This window comes from Apium graveolens, chromosome 3 (genome assembly GCF_009905375.1).
Source record: "Apium graveolens cultivar Ventura chromosome 3, ASM990537v1, whole genome shotgun sequence".
In the NCBI taxonomy this organism is placed as follows: Eukaryota; Viridiplantae; Streptophyta; class Magnoliopsida; order Apiales; family Apiaceae; genus Apium; species Apium graveolens.
In genome coordinates this window covers 27,373,479-27,380,453 of record NC_133649.1, presented here as the reverse complement: position 1 = coordinate 27,380,453, position 6,975 = coordinate 27,373,479, and positions in this window count along the sequence as shown.

The window sequence follows — 6,975 nt, the reverse complement described above, 5'->3', positions numbered from 1 at the left end:
CCTGATTTTAATGATATTGCTGTTCAAGAGCTATATTCTGATGTTGATGAAGGCCAGAGTGAGGGGGGTGAAGACATAAATGCTCAGTGATTTCCTGTTAGTAGCTAGCTGTTTAATAACTTTTGGTTGGATACTTTAATGTACTTGTTAACTAGCTAGCTGATTAAGTAGACTATATATCCTTGAACTTGAACTATGTTTGGTTATGGATGTTCTGACTTGTGGTGTTTATCGACTTTGTTTCGACTTTAAACTAGATGTTTGGTTTGTTATTTTGATGGTTAGTTGGTTATTTTGAGTTGCAGTTGGATATATTATTTTCAAGAGAATATATGCATGTTTGAATTTCTGGTAACAGCTGGTATTCCAATATATGTCTAAATGTTGCACAGAAATATTGCCCAAAAACAAAAAAATTATTACAATAGGATTTCAAATGTAGCATACAACTGTTGCCTTGCAAGCTAAAAAGTATTACAATAGGGTTTCAAATGTTGCATACAATTGTTGCTTTAAAATATAAAACGTATTACAACAGGGTTATAAATGTTGCAGACAAATGTTACAATAGGATATTGTAACACTAAAAAAAAGTTACTAAAAATGCTAAAAATGTTACAATAGTGTTCTAGCATGGGGTTATTGTAATACTTGACAAATGTTGCAATACACACACAACATGTTGCAATAGGGGTCTATTGCAACGGCAGCAAATGCAACACCGAATTTTGGATAAAATGTTACAATAGATGATATTACAACACATTCGACCCCTAATACAACGTTTTTTTGGGCTTGCAATAGCCAATATATGGTGTAGTAATTAAACTTTGCATCGCGAGTGACATGGATATTATTGGTGTATGGGTCGAATAACCTGTACGCCTTATTCCTCGGTTCCCTTCTAAAATGCACTACCAACTTGCTTCGATCATCGAGTTTAGTTGTGTATACGGATGGGACCTTCATATAGGCTGTGCATCCAAAAATCTTCAAATGTTCCACACTAGGATTTCTGTTATACCATGCCTCATACAGTGTGATGGAAAACAATAAACACATTGGTAATTTATTCAGCACATACACAGCGTGCCTCACTACCTCGCCCCAATACTTCGTAGGTACCTGTCTCTCCTTCACTAAGCTTCGAACAATGGCCATAACTGTGCGATTACGGTGCTCTACCACAAAATTTTGTTTGGGTGTGTAGGGTGCTGTATAGTGTCTCAATATTCCATGTTCATTACAGAAAGATTTAAAATCATTGGAGCAAAATTCCCCTCCATGATCTGATCTCAACTCCTGTATACTCGGTTCGGCTCCTTTCTCAACCATCAATTTAAAGTTTTTAAAATAGTGAAGAACATCAGATTTATTTTTAACATATATACCCACATCATGCGGGTATAATCATCTACCAAGAGCATAAAATATCTATTACCCGCAGGTGTAGATGGAGTTATTGGTCCACAAAGATCAACATGTATCAAGTACAAGGCATATTTTGCAGAAAAATTGGTTTGAGTCGGAAAAGACTTACGAGTTTGTTTGGACATGATGCATCCACTATAATCTTCATTCAACTGGGCAAGTGCAAGTAGGCCATGTGCCATATTGTGCTTGGACATCAAATACATCGCTTTAAAATTTACATGCCCGAGTCTGTGGTTCCATAACCACGTTTCTTCCTCACGATGCGTTAGTAAACATTGTTGTTTTGCTTCAGTTATATGAATTTTGTAAAGCCAGATCCCAGATCTTTTGACTTGTATGAGTAGTTGCCCAGACCTATCAAACACCCACAGGTTTTCACCATTCAGAAAGACTCGATTCCCTTCCTCAGATAGTTGTCCTAAGCTGATAATGTTGCTCCTTAACGTGGGGATGTAGTAAACTCCATGTAACTCCCTGACTTCTCCATTTTTGCACATAATTTTGATAGATACTTTTCCCTTGATTTTGACTACAGACCCATCTCCGAATTTCACTTCTCCTTTCACTGTTCTGTCCAAAATCTCAAACTTCTCTCGATATCCTCTCATGTGGTTACTCACTCCATTATCGAGGTACAATGTGTTCGCCTCTACTTCTTGCTTTGTTTTTGAATTCTCATTCTCTGTCAGGAAAATAATTACATCTGCATTTATTTCACACATAACCATAAGTAACGCAGGCTCATCATCATTTAACTAAGTCAGGTTCACCTCTCCCTTCTGTGGTCTGAATTTCTTTGGTTTTCGACATTCGATCACCAAATGACTGTATCCCTCACAATTGAAACACTTCACTTGGCTCCTATCTCTAACAATTCAACTATCTTTCAATCGATAGTCCCTACCACCAGGAGACACATTCTTCCCACTCCGTTTTAAACATTCCTCTTGTGTTAGGAGAAGTTTTCCGTCTTTGTTCTCCCTGCTTTTCCATTCCTCCTCCGTCATCAAAAGTTGTTGTCCTTCACTTATTTCTGACCCTCCCTGCACACGCTCTTCGTGAGCTTTCAGCGAGCCCATGACCTCTTCTACGGACATAGTGTCGAGGTTCCCAAACTACTCAATTGCCGAAGCAATTTGATGATACCTCGTTGGTACGGCCCTCAACAACTTCTTAACAACATATGTTTCACCAACTACCTCTCTCAACGATCTGATATTTGCGACGAAACCGTTGAGTCTCATACAGAAATCATCAATGTGTTTCGTGCCTTTCATTTTTAATGCCTCAAATTCAGATTTTAGTGTCTTTGCCTTAGCTTGTTTCACCTTGTCAGCACCTTGGCTCAGCGTTTTAAGTGCAGTCCATGCCTCCTTGGATGATTTTTTTTCAGTCAGCGCTAACAAGGTGTCATCAGGGATTCCTTGATAAATAATTGCCAGTGCTCGCTTGTCCATCTTCTCTTCAACAGCAGCCTTAGGATCTTTAGGTTCGATAGCCTCCCAAACGCCCAGACCGTGTAGTTCACCTTTTTAAGCATTGGATAGCTTAAACCATAACTTCCCTCCTTGCTTCTGTTGGACTCCATTAAAATGTTTACCCAGGATGTGTAAAAGCTCTGATACCAGATGATGGATATAAAACTGAAAGTAAATACAAAATTGTATAGATTACTGATATGAAAAATTCACTAATCTTATTACTTTTAAAAACTACTACTGCAAAATACATATAAGAGAAAAAACCACATACTCCTACAAAACATGTTCACATCTCCTGTTTTATCTCCACTAACTTCCAAAACATAAGCAACTTCCTAGACTAAATCAAACTCTCCAACGTTAACGAATAACATTGGTTTATTACTAATCAGACAAATAAAAGACTAAGCATGTTTATCTTAAAACCAGCCCAACCGTGGCAATATTTTGAAGTTTTTTTCCATTCTAATGATATGATCTTTACTTTTCAATACATGTCAATTAAACATAATGTAGGATTTCATTTGTTTCATTTATCCTTCATTAGTTGGTTCAATGTATATTATTTTAAGTCTATAAGCCCAAAAAAAGTCTATATCCTTACCGATGTTATGTGGACAGAGGCATTAACTCAGTGAACAAAAATAAGGAAGGTCATGCGATCAAAATTATATATAATTATAAATAATATACTGGTGGTTGATTGATAAATGGTTGAGAGACGTTTTACCAAAAATTACACCTCATCATTGGATTTGATGTTTTGTTAGATTTTTTTAATATATATATATATATATATTAGTTAGAAATTTATTGTGTATTTTTGGAATTGATTTACGAGTCCTCTCTAATGCTTAAATCATTTTTTTACATTTATATTATAAAAATATTTTTTTCTTAATAACAAAGATTAATATAATTTTTAATTTATCGATCAATCAATTAGTATCTTTCTAATATTCTTTTTAAATTAATAAAATTATTAGGTGTGAGCTCACGATTTGATAAGTGTGGTTAACAACTTATCCTCTATTGTCCCATATTCATTAATTCTAGGTCCTAAGTTAGACTTTTACTAAAGAATTTATTAGAACATAAACTCACAATTATAAGGGCTATAAGCTTTATTAGTAAAAAAGCAAAAAATAAACTACTACTCACTCCGATAATTTTTTGAAATATATATACTCATAATCGTAAATCTATAATTGTTTTTAGTAAAGAAATAAAAATCAAATTACCCGGTCTAATTTATTGGAACAAATACTCACAATTATAAGTCTATGAATTTTATTAGTAAAAAAAATAAAAAAAGGAACTATTATTCTTTCCGAAATTTATTAGAACATATACTCAATCTATAAATCTAGATACACCTTTATCATCCTTATCATCTTTTTGAGCCTTAATCTCTTCACCACCAGACAGTTTATCCTTTTCGTGATCCATTATCTTGTCCTGACAACGTCGAATCTTTTCCAGAATCTTTTCTAGAATCTCAGGCTGAAACGTCTTTGTATTGATCACTTCCTTTTGCTAACTCTAACTCAGGGACTCGTATTTCTGTTTTCAATTTCTCAAATTCTCTTACCAGTTCCGTTGATGAATTCAATTTCTCAAATTCTTTTAACAGTTCCGTTGAAGAAGTTATCATATTCAATTTTTCCTTGCGACTTAACGCATCTGCCACAATATTCGCCTTCCCCGGATGGTACTTTATGGTACAATCATAATCTTTGATTAGTTTCAACCATCGCCTTTGTCTCATATTCAACCCTTTCGAAGCAAAGATGTACTTTAAACTCTTATGATCCGTATAAATATCACACTTCTCTTCATACAGACAGTGTCTCCAAATCTTAAGGGCAAACATAATTGCTCCCAATTCCAAATCAGGCATAGGATATTTCTGGTCATGATGCTTTAATTGACGAGAAGCATAAGCTATTACTTTTCCATGTTGCATCAAAGCGCAACCCAATCCTTTATGAGATGCATCATTATAGATTACAAACTCACCTTTTTTATCGTGTAGAACCAATACTGGTGCAGAAACTAAATGTTTCCTTAAATCCCGAAAACTTTCTTCACACTTATCCGTCCAAATATACTTCTCATTTTTCCTTTTTGACTTAGTCAATGGAACAACTATTTTAGGGAAATCTTGCACAAATCATCGATAATTACCAGCCAATCCTAGAAAACTTTTTACTTCCATTGGAGTCTTAGGTCTTTTCCAGTTCATCACAACCTCAATCTTGACGGGATCCACTGTAATGCTTTCACTACTAACTATATGCCCAATAAACTGAACTTCCTTTAACTAAAATTCACATTTGGAAATTTCGCGTATAACTTTTCTTTCCACAAGGTTTCCAAAGCAATCATCAAATGTTTCACATGTTCCTCTTATGACTTGGAGTATATCAAGATATCGTTGATAAACCTAAGGGGTATATCAAGAGGTCTACATATCTCAACCTTATGGGTAAACTCTTAAAGGCGTTATATAATTTATGTCAAGCCCCTCGAGCATGGTACTCTCAGTTAAACAAGTGTTTGCTTCATTTAGGATTCTCAACTGTCCTTATGAACATGTAGTTTTTACATGTAAGGATGGGAATGATTCTTTAATCGTAGGAGTCTATTTTCTTAGCTAATTAATAATGATTTTAATTAATTACTCGCTTTAAATCCTAATAAATCTTTGCATCAAATATTTTACTAAGTGAAGTAGCAGACCTAAAAGTTTTTATTTTCCAAATAAACTTACTATGCACAGACTCAAACAGGCCCAAAATATAATAATCTATGTCAAACAAATATTATTCACCAAACACATCTTATATATGTTGCCACACATTTACAACATTAAAGAAGTGAGTTTTCTGGCCAAAAGGACCAATATAAATTATATGCTATAATGAATAATATTTAAGAAATGTTTCATTTTTAAATTAGATTTAATTATATGAGGTTTTGTTGCAAGTCATTTCTTATATTCATTTATCAAATCTAAAATTGGACATATTTTGTTTACTACACTTTGGATGTTTAAATATTCATATTAATATGAAAAGGTTTAGGGTTAATAAATATCACAATAAAATTATTCTTTCAAAATTTACAAAAAGATTAAAACTAAATTTAATTTATTATAGTATTTTCTTACTTAAAAAAATATTTATTCATTTATATTTATAGAGGAATGTTTTTATTATATTATCAAACTTTATCGATACTCTTTATTACTATTACAAGTACAAAAGTATCAAAAATACAAAATATTATGACTACAAAAAATTTGGCTAAATTCGACCCTATTCGGTGTAATTTATTTTCCCAAATTTAAGTTTTTAACGATAAGTTTTTCCCATTTTTTGACGAGTACTCAATTCGATCAAATAAAAAACCAGTCAAATTTATCCACTAAATTTGACCTATTAAAACCGACCACTCCTTATTTCGACCATAAATGGTAGAATTTACATGTGACCCCTAATTCGACTGAATATGGTCGATCCTTGTTGTTATCGTCTTCGGTTGATCGAATTTGTTACTTACAAGATAGTTATATAAATATTTTAATATTTGATATTTTTAAATTTAACTAATTGACTTCTATTTTAAAATGAGTTACTTTTTTAATTGGAAAACTTTTTTTTTAATAATAGTTAAGTAGTAGAAAATAACTTTTTTGATTTTAATTTATATTTAAACTGAAAATCATTGGTTCAACGATTGTATTTGTTAGTGTTCGTCCCAACGTATATTTATATTAAGTTAATAAAAATTTTTAAACTTTAAAAAATTAATGAGTTGTATTTAGATTTTATTAAGTAATATTAAATTAAGTAAAAACATCTCTTTACTATTAATTTGATTTTTTAATTAAAGAAGTAATATTTAAATAAATTATATTGAAAAAAAAAATTATCAAATATTATTAAATTATCTAAAATCAAAAAGATGTTTGGTCATAAGATAATTACATATACAATCCGTTTCAAAAAATATGTGGTTAGTAACAAAGCTTAGATTTATATAAGAAGTAAACAAC